The 16,034-nt window shown below is 44.1% G+C and overlaps 1 long non-coding RNA gene across 2 annotated transcripts; it reads left to right on the top strand.

Annotated features, from left to right (window-relative positions):
- The first annotated feature begins 1,248 nt into the window (after window positions 1-1,248).
- On the top strand, window positions 1,249-14,290 carry LOC114815498. Of its 2 annotated transcripts, XR_005660636.1 has the most exons (4): window positions 1,249-1,381; window positions 2,057-2,240; window positions 5,173-5,256; window positions 14,094-14,290. It is a non-coding gene; the product is annotated as an uncharacterized LOC114815498 (long non-coding RNA). The 2 variants fall into 2 exon arrangements; XR_003763275.2 differs by lacking the exon at window positions 5,173-5,256 and having other exon boundaries at window positions 1,252-1,381.
- The last annotated feature ends 1,744 nt before the right edge of the window (window positions 14,291-16,034 follow it).

Raw genomic sequence — 16,034 nt, 5'->3', positions numbered from 1 at the left:
GACTGTAAGCCCGTCAAACGGCAGGGACTGTCTCTATCTGTTGCCGACTTGTTCATCCCAAGCGCTTAGTACAGTGCTCTGCACATAGTAAGCGCTCAATAAATACTATTGAATGAATGAATGAATCTGTTCTCTCTCCTACTTTGACAAGGAACCTCATGTGGGTTAAGAACTCTGTCCAATTTTGTCTCTACTCCAGGCGTTAGTATAGTTCTGGGCACATAGTAAAGAGTTTAATAATACCACTATTATTACATGCTGCACTCCAACTCACCTACTCATTTGTCGCATCTGTCGCCACAGCAGAAACACATCTGATAGGGGTTGGAATGAGTGAGTGGCACTGCACAGTTCTTTCATGGATCTCTTCTCTGACCTGTATGTCACCAGCCCTTCCCTTTCCTCTCTCCCTCCATCTCATTAAGATCAGGACATTGCCCTCTGAAGTTGAAAATTCGTGGCTTGAAACTTTGGCAAAGACGGTGACCCAATCAGTTTTCTCTCCCTTCCTTTAAAGCCTTATTGAAGGCACATCTCCTCCAAGAGCTCTTCCCTGACTAAGGCCCCTATCCTCTTCTCCCACTCCCTTGTGTGTCACCCTGATTTGCTCCCTTTCTTTTTCCCCCATCCCAGCCCACAGCACTATCTGTAATTTATTCTTTTCTATTAATATCTGTCTCCCCACTTCTAGACTGTAAGCTCGTTGTGGGTCGGGAATGCGTCCGTTTATTGTTGTATCATACTCTCCCAAGTGCTTAGTACAATGTTCTGCACACAAGAAGCGCTCAGTAAATACGATTGAATGAATGAATTGGTTAACAAGCCCTGAACCAACCAGAACCAGTTTACGGCACTGGTTTACAAGCACTGAACCAGATAAGCAGTAGGGCATAGTGGAAAGTGCGTGGAGCTGGGAGTCAGAAGACTTGAGTTTTAATCCCAGTTTCGCCACATACTGGCTGTTGAACCTTGGGCAAGGCACTCAACTTCTCTGTGTTTCAGTTCCCTCATCTGCAGAATCAGAATTCAATACTTGTTTTCCCTCCTACTAACACTGTGAACACCATGTGGGGCTTGATGATCTTGTAGCTATCCCAGGGTTTAGTACAGTGCTTGACACATAGTAGTAAGCACTCAGCAAATACCACAATTATTATTCCCATTCACTGGGCTCCATCTCCTGGAATGCATTAGGAGTCAACGTTTAGAATGCATATCTATTACCCAAGCAGTCCAAACAATTGGAAGTGAGAGGAAAGGAATGTGTTAAGCGGCTCTGGTGGTGGTTGCTAAGGAAACCAAGTTGATCACCCTGCCCTGGTTTTTAGAGAAAAAGCACCCAGAGGGATGTAGAAGTTTAGGGAAGAAGACAAAGGACGTGGTAATACTTTAAAATCATTTCCACTCGTGATAAACATTCACTAAATGTAATCATGTGGCTTTTTAATTTGGAATGCTGATCGTAGGGTCTTCTAAGTTGAATTTTATCCTTTTCCTTCCCCCTTTCTCTATTTGCTTTAGATGACCGCCAACTAGAAATTTAAGTTTGGCACCAAGAAATTGTTAAACTGGATAATTTAGTCATGCTAGATAATCGATCTTGAAGATAACAGCATCACCAAAGAGGTCATTTGACATGCTCTTGAGACTGTTGCTTGCGTGCAACATTTTGATTTTGCTTTTATATTGCTTTTGTGACTTCACATTAGCTAGCAGCTTAAAAATGGCAATCAAGAGGCAGGATAACCTAGTGGAAAGAGCATGGGAGGGAGTCAGGACCTGGGTTCTACTCCCTGATTCACCAATTGCCTGCCATGTCATCTTGAACAAATCATTTAACTTCTCTGTGCCTCAATTTCCTCATCTGTAAAAATGAGATGATGCCATTTTTATTCTCTCCTCCTTAGGCTGAGAACCGTGTCTGGGGCTGGAATTCTGTTTTATCTGTTTATACTGAATCTATCCTTGGGTTTAGTACATTGCTTGGCACACAGTAAGCACTTAACTAATACCACAACTAATAATAATGATTATTATTATCATCATCATTCAACAGAATCCACATTTTGGGGAGAAAGAAGAATGGTTCATTGGAAATTGTAGAATGAGGAGAACTGTCACCAGCAACGAGATTATGTGCTTATGTCGAGAAAGAGCCTGGCTTGCCTTGTTTTGGAAGATGCCAGCAGCCAATTTGTTGGGTGGCCGTGTTGAACTTGGAATGGTGGAAAGGACCACAGGTTTGCTCTTATGTTTTTCTTTGGCTCTCACCAGCTTGGGGGTCTGAATTTCCTCGGCTGGCAGGAAAGCATATGGGATCTGTCACTTCTGGGATTCAACCCAAAGTATCTAGGATGGATGGATCATCATAGCTCAGAAGGCTGAGTAAATGATTCATATTGGTGACTCACTGTATGACTGTGGAAAAAGTAGGTGGACCTTTTTACTAAAGTGACCATGTTTCTGAGCTCAAAGTAGGAAAGATGGCAGGGCTTCCAGAGTCTGGGGAAGGTGTCTCTTTATTGCTAATAATAATAATAATAGTATTTGTTAAGCACATGCTAGGCACTTGACTCAGCGCTGGGGTGCATACAAGCAAATTGGGTTAGACATAGTCCCTGCCCCACATGGGGCTTATAGTCTCAATTCCCATTTTACAGATGAGGCAACTGAGGCACAGAGAAGTGAAGCGACTTGTCCAAGGTCACACTGCAGACAAGTGGCAGATCTGGGCTTAGAACCCATGACCCCTGACTCCCAGGCCCGTGCTCTATCCGCCTCACCATGTGGCTTCCCCAGCAGCATGTTGTATTGTACTTTCCCAAGTGCTTAGTACAGTGCTCTGCACACAGTAAGCGCTTAATAAATATGATTGAATGAATGGGGAAGAGAAGAAAGGGGACAAGTTCAACCATAATCGGAGGCAAAAAAGCAACACTATGAGATAGAGGGGGAGAGAGATTTTACTATTTGTCATTAATATTGAAAGGAGAGTGGCTTAGTGGAAAGAGCATGGGCTTGGAAGTCAGAGGTCGTGGATTCTAATCCCAGCTCTGCCACTTGTCAGCTGTGTGACTTTGGGCAAGTCACTTCACTTCTCTGTGCTTCAGTTCCCTCATCTGTAAAATGAGGATTAAGACTGTGAGCACCACGTGGGATGACCCGATTACCTTGTATCTACCCCAGAATTTAGAACAGTGCTCGGCACATGTAAGTGCTTAACAAATACCATCATCCTCATTATTATTATTACTAGTACCCACTCTCCTACTTTTTAGATGATGATGTTTTCATCAATTTATAACTTCTTTTTGTGGTCCAGTGGAAAGAGTACAGGACTGGAATCAGGAGACATTGGTTCTATTTCCAGCTCTGCCATTTCTTATGTCTTTGAGCAAGTCATTCAACTTCTGTGTGCCTCATTCATCCACTGGAGCTCTTAGACTGTGAGTCCCATTTGGGATGGGAACTATGTCTGACTTGATAATCTTGTACTATCCCAGCATTTAGCACTTAACTAATGCCACAGTCATTACTCTTGTTCCCTTTAGGGCCAGAAATTGGGAATTTCTCCTGCTGCATGTCCCTAAATGCTTAATGAATATATGCACGCATTAACAAAATTGGCACTCCCTGATAGATTGGTCAGGTCTTCAATTTATACTGTTGGTGATAATGATGCTGATGATTGATATTTCTGCCTTTACCACAACAGACCCAAATGGGTGTATATATAAATGGACAAAATATACAGGTCACAAGGAGTGTCACTGGAAGGTATCGTATCTGCTGTGTGACCTTGGGCATGTCACTTAACTTCTCTGTGCCTCAGTCACCTCATCTGTAAAAATGGAGATGAGTGTGAGCCCCATGTGGGACAGGGACTGGGTCCAATCTGATTAACTTGTATCTATCCCAGTGCTTAGAACAGTGCTTGGCACATAATAAGCACTTAACATGTACCATAATTATTATTAATATCACTGGTCCTCACAACAATGGGCGGGGGCAGGGTGGGTATTTTCAGCCCTATTTTACTGTTGGAGAAATAGAATCTGAATGGAAATTTTCTCAAAGTGTCACAGGGTGTCACTGACCAACCCAGAAATAAAATAATTCTAGTATTTGGAGCTGGTCCAAAGCTCTCTAACCACTTGATATCCACTGTAACTATGTATATATAGTATAAATATATAATTACATCTTATATATATACCTATATAAGATGCAAAGAAGAAATGTATATATTTCTTTGCATCCTATGCAAAGTAGAATCAGGAAATACGGCCCAATTCTGCCACACTGTTTCGTTTTTCTAAGTCCTTTAACTTTTCGGCATCTAAGTTCCTCACCAAAAACGTGAGTTAATGCCATTATACATTAATGACATTCAATGATAACATATTAATGATGTATATTATTGGCATTTGTCCATATATGTCATGGATATCAGGAAGAAGTATGTAACTAAAAGTGAGGGAAGAAATGTACAATAATGATGGTTGCTACTGCAGTACTACTCTATTTGATATACTTTTAACTCTCCCTGTTCTTACATCTTTGTACTTAGCTTTTCATTAATCTCGCTCTCTTGGTTCTTAGTTCTCAAAGGAAGTCTTTGAGTGAGAAAGGAATTTTGTGGAATGGTGGATGAGATGAAAATTTGGCTAGCAGTTCCTTATCATTGCTATATTCCCAGAGGAGTGATTTTGAGCTTAGTCTTTCTGTGGCTATGGACACCCGTAGACATCTGTCTCCTACATTAATTTGGCTAGAAAATAGCTCAGGGATAATTAACATAATCCATCTGCTAATATAATGACATAGCAACACTATTTTCCCTGATTCTGAATACATGTATTATGGGCCTGCGATTGATTTCTTCAAATGAGTTCTTCCCATATGACTCCAGAAGATGGAAAGACTATTCATTTGCCTTTAAAATATTTTACTAAGAGGTTGGCTGCAGCAGTTCAATTTAATTTTAAGAATTTTCCTAATCTTGGTAAATCCTACCTTATCTGCCCAGAAATACAAAGATGTGTTTTATTTTCTTTCTTTTAAAAATATGTTATTTCTGGTATCTCCTCCATCAACTCTCCTAACTCTCTGTCTGGTTCGTTCCTTTGAGTGACTAACCCAGTGGCCCATTTCTTTTATTACTAATATTAGAATCAGAAAACCGGGAAGTTTCAGAAGTGACAATGAGGATTTTGGAAAACAGAGTGTACACACATTTACTTAGCACCAATTGAGGTAATAAGTATGCAATGGGTGGATGTTTCCCCTTGTGTATTTCATTGTCCTTTGATTCAAAATAATAGTAGTAGTAATATTTTTGAACATCTACTTGGGGCAAAACACTGTTTTAATGCTTGGGAAAGTAGAGCAGAAATAAGAGAATCATTTCCTGTTCAGAAGGGGTCTGCACACTAGCAGAAGACACTGTCTTAAAAATATTTATGAATCCAATAATCAGAACAAATAGTAGACCATACAGTTGATCACGCTTCTTTATGCAAGCGTTGCTGCGGAAAGGTATGAATAAGTATAGAGATGGATGTTGGGTTGATATGACCCCTGGAAATTGGGAGTTAAGTAAGGCTCGTGGGATTTTATAAGGGCTTTAATTTGGGGAAAGCTTGTGGTCTGTCGAGTGGTGTCGGTGAGTTCTAGGCTGAGGGAGGAGTGTGAGTGGATGGAGGCAGGAGAGTCGAAAATGAGGTTCAGTTGACAGGTTTGCTTGGGAAGAAAGAACAGAGTGTGTTGGTGAAGGTAGCCGATGTGTAGTTTTGGGGAGAGTTGTTGGAGGTGGGAGAATACAATACAGCAATCAACATGAAACCCCAATCCCTGTTTCAAGATCTTAAATTCATACATTCTAGCCATTAAAGCCAGTCTTTTCAAAAATAGAACAGAATTCAGGGACTTTTGTTTCTGAAGTGGAAAGCTCCTGTCTCAGGCTCTCCCTCAAGCAGTGATTGGAAATATGGAAACCTATAGAAATAGGAGGCCTCAAAGAGGGCAGGTATCCAAGATAATCAGTCAATCATAGAGAAGCTCAGTGGAAAGAGCACGGGCTTTGGAGTCAGGGTCATGAGTTCGAATCCCAGCTCTGCCATTTGTCAGCTGGGTGACTGTGGGCAAGTCTCTTCACTTCTCTGTGCCTCAGTTACCTCATCTGTAAAATGGGGATTAAGACCGTGAGCCCCACGTGGGACAACCTGATTCCTCTGTGTCTACCCCAGTGCTTAGAACAGTGCTGTGCACACAGGAAGCGCTTAACAAATACCAACATTATTATTATTATTATCATATCTATTGAGCGCTTACGGTGTGCAGAGCACTGTACTAAGCGCTTGGGAGAATACAGTATACCAGAGTTGGTAGACATGTTCCCTGAAGTCAAGAAACAGCTTTGAATACCTGCCTGCCTTTTCTAGTTGAACATCATTTATTCAATTCGATTCAATTCAATTGTATTTATTGAGCACTTACTGTGTGCAGAGCACATACTAAGCACTTGGGAGAGTACAATAAAGCAATAAACAGACATATCCTCCCCACCCCCTTTGACAAGGAGTTTACAGTCCATAAGGGGGGAGACGGACATCAGTACAAATAAATAAATTACAGATATGTACATAAGTACTGTGGCGCTGGGGCGGGGAAAGAACAAAGGGAGTAAATCAGGGTGAAGCAGAGGGAGTGGGAGAAGAGGAAAAAGAGGAAAGGGGGGGCTTAGTCTGGGAAGGCCTCTTGGAGGAAATGTACCTTCAATAAGCCTTTGAAGTGGGGAAAGAGTAATTGTCTGTTGGATTTGAGGAGGGAGGGTGTTCCAGGTCAGAGTCAGGATATGGGGTAGGGGTCAGCAGCCAGACAGGTGAGATCCGAGGCACAGTGAGAAGGTTAGTCCTAGGGAAGCCAAGTGTGCAGGTTGGGTTGTAGTAGGAGAGTAGTGAGGGGGTGATGGGTGGAGGGCTTTAAAGCCAATGGTGAGGAGTTTAGGCATCCTCCAGGTGGAAAGACTTCCTTGTGTTTTCCATGTATGGCCTAAGGAACTGTAGATGAGGCACCCTTGCTGCCCAAATCACTAGTTTTCCCCAAGACGACAGTTCTCGGTGGAAAATGATGTGTTGGCTAATCAGCCTGCCATCTCTAACCCCATGCAGAGGTAGTCAAATCCAGGTGTCAGAATCAAAACTCCAAACTCCACATCTCTCTGGGGAGTCGTAAATGAGGGCAAACATATTTCCAGCATACTAAAGGGCTGAGATGAAAACATTCAATCCACCCACTCTCCCCTCCATTCCATCTTAGCCAAAGAAAACGAATGAATCGCTGAGGTTTGAAGCCAGAAGCCTTTGACCCACTTATGTTTTAATAAGAGGAGAGCAAGTTAAGAAAACAGAACACAAACAACTTGCCTCTTTGCATTTCAAAGGAATTGGGTAGAGTAATGAAATAATGGACTCACTAATCTGCTTCAAACCCAACGGAGTGGACATCCTCTGGAACCATAACAGAGAAAAAAAGAAACTCTTCCCTTTACCCTCTCAACCTCCCATACCCTTCCAACTATCTCGGCTTGTCCCAGACTGATCTGGAAAGTGACCTGAGAAACCATCAGTAGCCACAGTATGGCATTGTGCCTCTGGGAGAAAGAGCCTTACTTAAGACCATCCTTAGGTGGGTGTGACGCCCAGGACGTACTTGCTGGTGTGAGATCATCACTTCTGAGGAGGAGGAGGAGGAGGAAGAGGAGGAAGACTTAAAGAGTGGGTCCTCTCACTTGGTGCAGAATAACGATAATAATAATAATTATATTTAAGTGCTTACTGTGTGCCCAGCACTGCACTAATCCCTCTAGACTAAGCTCGTTGTGGGCAGGAAATGTGTCTGTTTATTGTTGTGTTGTACTCGCCCACACTCTTAGTACAGCGCTCTGCCCAGAGTAAATGCTCAGTAAATATGATTGACTATTAATCGCTCTGGGGTAGATACAAGATAGGTCCCACACGGAGCAGGCAGTCTAAGTAGGGAGGAGAACAGGCACTGAACCACCATTTTGCAGATGAGAGAGTTGAAGTATGGAGAAGCTAAGGGACTTACCCAAGGTCATGCAGTAGGCAAGTGGCAGAGCCGGGGTTAGAAAGCAGGTCCTCTGACTCCTAGAACTGGGATCTTTCCATTAGGTTTCGCTGCTTCTGCTCCTTGAGTGATTCTCCTGAGAGCCTGGGAGCTGTTGGTTCTGGGGGCTGATTTGGTCCCACCCTTACTTGGTGTCTTGTTCTGGGAGAGAAGTAGGGTCTCTTGAAGGGTGCGGCTGGGAGCAATTGCTCTAAATCATTATATGCGAGGGCCAGCCCGGGGACACAGTAGAATCAGTGTGTGGTTCTATTGGAGTCCCGAACCACTGCCCAGGCTCAGAGAAGCAGCATGAGAAGCAGAATGGCGTAGTGGATAAAACAAGGGCCTGGGAGTCAGAAGGTCATGGCTTCTAATCCCGGCTCTGCCTCTTGTCTGCCTTGTGACTTTGGGCAAGTCTGAGCCTGTTGTTGGGTAGGGATTGTCTCAATTTGGTGCCGAATTGTACTTTCCAAGTGCTTAGTACAGTGCTCTGCACACAGTAAAATGGGGATTGTGAATGTGAGCCCCAAGCGGGACAGGAACTGTGTCCGACCTGAGTTGCTCGTATCCACACCAGTACTTAGTACAGTGCTCTGCACACAGTAAGTCTCAATAAATATGATTGAATGAATGAATGAACAAAGGGAGTAAATAATGGTGAAGCAGAAGGGAGTGGGAGAAGAGGAAAGGGGGTGCTTAGTCTGGGAAAGCCTTTTGGAGGAGATGTACCTTCAGGAAGCCTTTGAAGAGGGTGGACAGTAATTGTCTGTTGGATTTGAGGAGGGAGGGTGTTCCAGGGCTGAGTCAGGATATGGAGTAGGGGTCAGCAGCAAGAGAGGTGAAATCGAGGCACAGTGAGAAGGTTAGTCCTGGGGAAGCCAAGTGTGCAGGTTGGGTTGTAGTAGGAGAGTAGTGAGGGGGCAATTTGCTTGATTGGTTTGTATCCATACCAGTGCTTAGTACAGTGGCTGACACATACTAAGCACTTAACAAATACCGCAATTACGATTACTGCTGCCTTTGCCCTCCCTGTCTCCCTGGTCACCTCCCCCTCTGTGACCCCCTTGTGGTCAGGGATCCTGAGAGAAGCGAAACTTCTAGAAAAAAGCACTGGAAGTTACCTCTCCCTTTGCTCTAGCAAATGTGTGCTTCTGAACTCAGAGGGCACAATCAGTCTTAATGAAATAAATCAATAATATCTAAGAAAAAGTTCTAAATAACCATATATGGTGACAGTGAAACCTGCAAGTATATGATTAATTTTATCCTGGGGGCAAAAACGTGTCATACTTAAATGATTAGTTAGCGTTGCTTATTATCAAAAATATATGCAGGGACTAAAAGACTAAATTACTGATTACTAAATAACTCTAAATAAGCTGATTCAGTGTAATAGATCAAGCTTATACACAGTATAAATATATCACTGATGTACAAAGGATGCCCCGTAATCTGTTGGAAAATATTATTGAAACAGTGCACGAATATGTGTTTATTTGAAGCCGAAGGAGCTACAGCAATATTAGATTCCTGGGGTGAGGAAATACCACATTTATTATTATTATTATTGTTGTTACGCTAGATTAAGTAGGCTGATCCCTCACCTCAAGGGTTTACAATCTAATTTGCCTCTGCCAAAATTATAAATGCAGAAAACTATGTAGTAATCTTTTTAAGTGTTTTTTATTATATGCCAAATCACTGTACTAAACAATCTGATTCAAAATAATCACATCAAGATGGGGCATACAATGCAAGACAGAGAACGGATATCGGTCCGTCGGAAGTATTTACTGAGCAGCTACTTGTGTTCAGAGAATTATAGTAACCACAAGGGAGAGGCCAATACAGTAGGCAGGATCCCTGCCCTCAAATAATTTACAATCTTGCACCCTTGACAAACTCACTAAAATCATTTTCAGATCGGAGGAAGAAGAAAGAAATGAATTACGTAGGCGATTGAGTGCGTAAATGAGAGGATCTACAAAAAGCCGTCCAGGTAGTGGCATAGAAGAGCTGAGGAGATAGTTGGGGGCAATAGAGCTATGCAGAGGAGAAATTAATTGGTGACAGTCCCCTAGAGGAAAAAGTTTCAGAATGGCCTTAAGTATGGGGAGGGTAGTGGTGGGTCAGATTTGAAGTGGGAGTTCCTGGGAGGAAGAAAGGAATGAACAAAGAATTGGAAAGGCAGAGGGTGTTATTTGAGGAAAAAAGAACGGAAAGTACACCCCCATAATTTATTTTAATGCCTGTCTCCTCCTCTAGACTGTAAGCTCCTTGTGGTCAGGTAACAGATCTACCAACTCTGTCATAGTGTACTCTCCCAAGAGCTTACTACAGAGTTCTGCCCACAGTAAGCATTCAGTAAATAGGATTGATGGGTTGATTGCCCAAGATTACCAGTGGCAGAGTCGACATTAGAACCCAGGTCAACCGACTCCCAGTTAATAATAATAATTATGGTATTTGCTAAGCGCTATGTGCTGAGCACTGTTCTAAGCACTAGGGTTGATACAAGGTAATCAGGTTGTCCTGCATGGGGCTCACAGTTTCAATCCTCATTTTACAGATGAGGAAGCTGAGGCACAGGGAAGTTAAGCGGCTTGCCTAAGGTCACACAGCAGACAAGTGGAGGAGCTGGAATTAGAGCCCATGACCTTCAGACTGCCAGGCCCATGCTCTGTCCACCAAGCCATACTGCCTTGAAAAGCAGTTCTGTGCTTTTCCCACTAAGCCCACGCGGCTTCCGTACTTTGCTCAAAGTGAACTAGGCTCTTGACTGCATTACAAAGACTCTATATGTTCATTAAGTTGAAACTGAACAGGCAAAATTCTACTCCCAAAGCATTAATATGGACATCGTGTCTTTCAACTGGCAGGGTTGCACTGAATTTACAAACGAAAAGTACTTAATGAGAAAAGAACTTTTCTTCAAACTATAATTCTATTCTTTTGTGCTTTGGACAAGGAATAGCAAGATCTATTATAAGTAAATGAAACCTCTTTCTAATCTCTCCTTTAGAAAATACTTAGCTAAGCACATTTTTTTCCTAGGTGCGCATATTTTTTCATGCAGATAATCATAATCGTAATAATGGTGTAGGTTAAGAGCTTACTCTGTGTCGAGCACTGTACTAAGCACTGGGATAGATGCAAGATAATCAGGAAGGACACAGTCCCTGACCCACATGGGGCTTACAGGTTAAGAGAAGGGAGAATAAATACTGAGATCCCATTTTACAGATGAAGGAACGGAGGCGTAGAAAAGTTAAGTGGCTTGCCCAAGGTCACACAGCAGGCAAGTGGCAGAGCCAGGATTAAAACTCAGGCCTCCTGATTCCCAATCCTGTGCTCTTTCCCACCAGACTATGCTGCTTCTCAAAAAATCACGATTCACTTATCCATTATGCTAATCATTAGACATGCCTTATTAGTTTTAGGTTGCAAATAAAATACTAAAGAAATAGAGTTCTGAGCAAAAAATGTGAAAATCATTTCAGCAGTACTAGTAATAATAGCTATTATAAACTACCTACTGTGGGCAAAGCACTCTATTAAGTGCTTTAAAACATGCATCTTATTTTAAGGAATTAAAAAAAAAATTATTTGAAAGTCATTGTTAGCTTTGAATTATTGGATATTTTAATATGGGAAAAGGAACTGGTTTATGAGGGAGAAATGATAGGAATCGTCATATGTTTCTCTAGGTCACCCTAGCAGTTAATCAATCATATCTATTGAGCACTTACTCTTTTCAGAGCACCGTACTGAGTTCTTGGGAGAATACAATATACCAGTATACTAACCCAAACACATCAGTTAATCCATACACATACCTAGGGTGATGGGATGATATAACAATATACCAATATATTAACCCATACCCACCCGGAGGGTGATAGATTGGAATGCCAAGCAGGCACTGCTGAGTAGGACAAGGGAAGGGCAAATTTAGGTGAAGCTCTTTTTTTTTTAATGGTATTTATCAAGCACTTATTAAGCACTGAACTAAGCACTGGGGTAGATACAAGTTAATCCAGTTGGACGCAGTCCATGTCCCACATGGGGCTCACGGTCTTAGTCCCCATTTTACAGAGGAGGTAACTTCTGCTTCCTTCCTTCCTTTCAACTCTCTTCAGATTAGCCTCGAATCCTTCCCAGTCCAGCCATGACTACTCAGTGAGAGAGTGACTGGAGTGAGAGAGAAGGACGTGCTCAGGTTGGCCCTGGAGTTAGTGCTGCGGGCACAACTTGGTTCCCTTCCAATTTGTTCTAATGGTCTGCTCAGCAGGCAACAGGCAGTAGGGTGGCCGCATACCATGTCACACGTGTTAGCCCCCGGGCACTCGGCCCAGGGCTTCGGGCCAACGAGGGGGAGAGGGGCCCTCTTCAAAAATAAAAATGGGAGAAGGGGGCGGACTGCAGCTGCTAGCGACGAGCATGAGGACGGGATCATGGAGTGGGGATGGGGCTGAGTTCTGCAGCCCCTCTCTGGCCCAGACCAACGTGGTCGGGGGTGGAGAAGCCGGGGGAGGGCGGAAGGGGGGCATCTATGCACTTTGACCTGTGACCTTTGGACATTTGATATTTTCCTCACCCCTAACCCGCAACACTTATGTACTTACCTTTAAATTATGTATCCTAAAATACTTATTCACTCATACCAATGTCTGTCACACAGCCTCTAGACTGTAAGCTCATCGTGGGAAGGGAACGTGTCCACTAATTCTGTCATATTGTCTCTCCCAATGTCTGTCACACAGCCTCTAGACTGTAAGCTCATCGTGGGAAGGGAACGTGTCCACTAATTCTGTCATATTGTCTCTCCCAAGCGCTTAGTACAGTGCTCTGCACATAGTAAGTGCTCAATAAATACGATTGAGTGATTAGTTGATTTCCACCTCCTGCTTGCAGAAAGAATCGGCGCAGTGGAAGCGTGGACCCCCGGGAGAACAACCCCCTTTTTTTGGCACCCACCAAGACTGGCTGATTTGCCAAATGGCTATCTGGGGCACTGGTTAGGGCCCCACATGCTGAGAACTGTGGTCTTTATTAAATGCTTACTATTTGCCAGGCACTGTACTAAGCGCTGTTGTGAGTGGTCTGCACCATCTTTTGAGTCAGTCAGCTCTTTCTTCCCCAGTGTCGCCATGGAGATGGCGATCCAGAGCCTTCGAGCACTCATTCATATGTGAGAATTTATGGGGCATTGTTCTTTCAGGATTGGGTCAGTGTCCTGTCACTAATTGTCCACCCTCAATTTTTATCCTAATCCATAAATCCGACTTGCTGGGCATAGTAATGATGGAATTTCTTAAGCACTTACTCTATGCCAAGCACTGCCCTGAGCGATGGAATGGATACGAGCAAATCGAGTTGGATGCAGTCCCTGTCCCATGTGGAGCTCCCAGTCTCAATCCCCATTTTACAGATGAGGTAACAGAGGCCCAGAGAAGTGACTTGGCCAAGGTCACACAGCAGACAAGTGATAGAGCTGGGATTAGAACCCATGACCTTCTGACTCCCAGGGTTGTGCCCTTATCCACTACTCCGCGCTGTTTCTCTCTACATGTGATTTTGATGTCAGAAGGCTGATGGCGTTTCACAACTTCTTGGTGATTTGATCTTGCCTTTTGATGTTAAGAATCAATCAGGGGTATTTATTGAGCGCTTACTACGTGCAGAACACTGTACTAAGTGTTTTGAAGAGTACAATGCAACAGAATTAGCAGGTTCGCTCCCTGCCCATAATGAGTTTACATCCTAGAGCAGTTTCCAGCAACTCTCAGTTGCTCTGACAGTTAACTTGGTCAGTGTCTGGACACCAAAATAATGATAAACTTAATCATCTCACCTCCAAAACGGTGAGCTAGCTTTTTTGTTATGGTTCCACAGCGGTTCATCTTCGCAAGTTGACACAGAAATTTCCTCTTAATGTTTGACTTTGGTTTTTGGAATTCCAGAAAAAAAGAAAAAATGATTCGGAGCTTCCGCTCTGAATAACGGAAAAAATCTGGAATGCAAATCTTGACCTTTTGAAGAGGTGACAAAGAATAGTTAGGAGGAAAACATCTTTGAACAAAATTGCCTACACTCAGCATCATTCAGCAGCGGAGACAAATGATGAATAGAGTGCTCTGAAATAAAATTAAATATTTAATAATGTTTTATTCCACTAGAAAGGGCCAACGATATTTTCTACTGTGGTTCTAGGAATTCTTTTTTTTTTCCATCTTGAGCCAAAATACGGTATGGACATCGCTTTAATATCAATGATGGTATTTGTTAAGTGTGTACTATATGCCAAGCACTGTTCTGAGCTTGATCTCTTGATTGGTCTTGCCGATTACGTCTCCATCAGGTAGGGAAGCAGAATGGCGTAACGGGTAGAGCGAGGAGTTAGAAGGTCATGGGTTCTAACCCTGGCTCCTCCGCCTAATAATGATGGTATTTGTTAAGCACTTATTATGTGCCACACACTCTACTAAATGCTGGGGTGGACACAAGTAAATCACGTTGCACACAGTCCCCGTCTCGAGTGGGGCTCATAGGCTCAACCTCCATTTTACAGATGAGATAACTGAGGCCCAGAGAAGTGAAGTGACTTGCCCAAGGTCACACAGCAGACAAGCGGTCACAGAGAAGCAGGGCGGCTCAGTGGAAAGAGCCCGGGCCGGGGAGTCAGAGATCGGGGGTTCAAATCCCGGCTCTGCCGCCTGTCGGCTGTGTGACTTTGGGCAAGTCACTTCAGTTCTCTGTACCTCAGTTACCTCATCTGTAAAACGGGCATTAAGATGGTGAGCCCCACGTGGGACAACCTGATCGCCTCGTATCTTCCCCAGCGCTTAGCACAGAGCTTCGCACATAGTAAGCGCTTAACAAATGCCATCATCATCATCATTATTATTATTATTATTATTAAAATGGGGATGAAGACCGTGAGCCCCACGTGGGGCAACCCGATGGCCTTGAATCTATCCCAGCGTTCAGAACAGTGCTTGGCACGTAGTAAGCACTTACTAAACGGATACCATCGTCAAGTGGCGGAGCGGGGATTAGAACCCATGCGCTCTACCCACTACGCCACCCTGCTCGATTGCTCTGTGACTGGGCGAGTCACTTCTCCTCGCTCACTTTCCCAATGAGTAAAACGGGGATGAAGACTGTGAGCCCTATGTGGGACAGGGACTGCGTCCATCCCGATTTGCGTGTATCCACCCCAGCGCTCAGTACAGTGTCAGGCACAAAGTAAGCACCTGAGAAACGCCGTAGTGTTATGAGTGAAGGGGTGAGGAGCGTACCCCGCAAAGGTACCTCCTCCTCTTCTCCACATTTGGGACAGGCCCCCCTCCCCCCCCCCAATTTCCTCCGCCTGCTGGACAGAGAGCATCTCCACCTGCTCGGCTATTCGACTCGGTGGAAAGAGCCGGGGCTTGGGAGTCAGAGGTCGTGGGTTCGACTCCCGGCTCTGCCACCTGTCAGCTGGGTGACTGTGGGCGAGTCACTTCACTTCTCTGTGCCTGTTACCTCATCTGTCAAATGGGGATTAACTGTGAGCCTCCCGTGGGACGACCCGATGACCCTGTATCTCCCCCGGCGCTTAGAACGGTGCTCCGCACACAGTAAGCGCTTAACAGATACCAACGTTATTCAGCGCTTAGAACGGTGCTCCGCACATAGTAGGCGCTTAACAGATACCAACGTTATTCAGCGGTTAGAACGGTGCTCCGCACATAGTAGGCGCTTAACAGATACCAACATTATCACATCCTTCCCGACGGGCCGATGCCCCGCACATGCATGTGCCTGCGTGTGCGGGAGGGGCGACCCGCATCCTTCCCGACGGGCCCATGCCCTGCCCGCGCCGTGGCTCAGCGGAAAGAGCCCGGGCTTGGGAGTCAGAG

The sequence above is a fragment of the Ornithorhynchus anatinus genome, chromosome 12, assembly GCF_004115215.2.
Source record: "Ornithorhynchus anatinus isolate Pmale09 chromosome 12, mOrnAna1.pri.v4, whole genome shotgun sequence".
In the NCBI taxonomy this organism is placed as follows: Eukaryota; Metazoa; Chordata; class Mammalia; order Monotremata; family Ornithorhynchidae; genus Ornithorhynchus; species Ornithorhynchus anatinus.
This window is presented reverse-complemented; position numbering and strand designations above follow the sequence as displayed.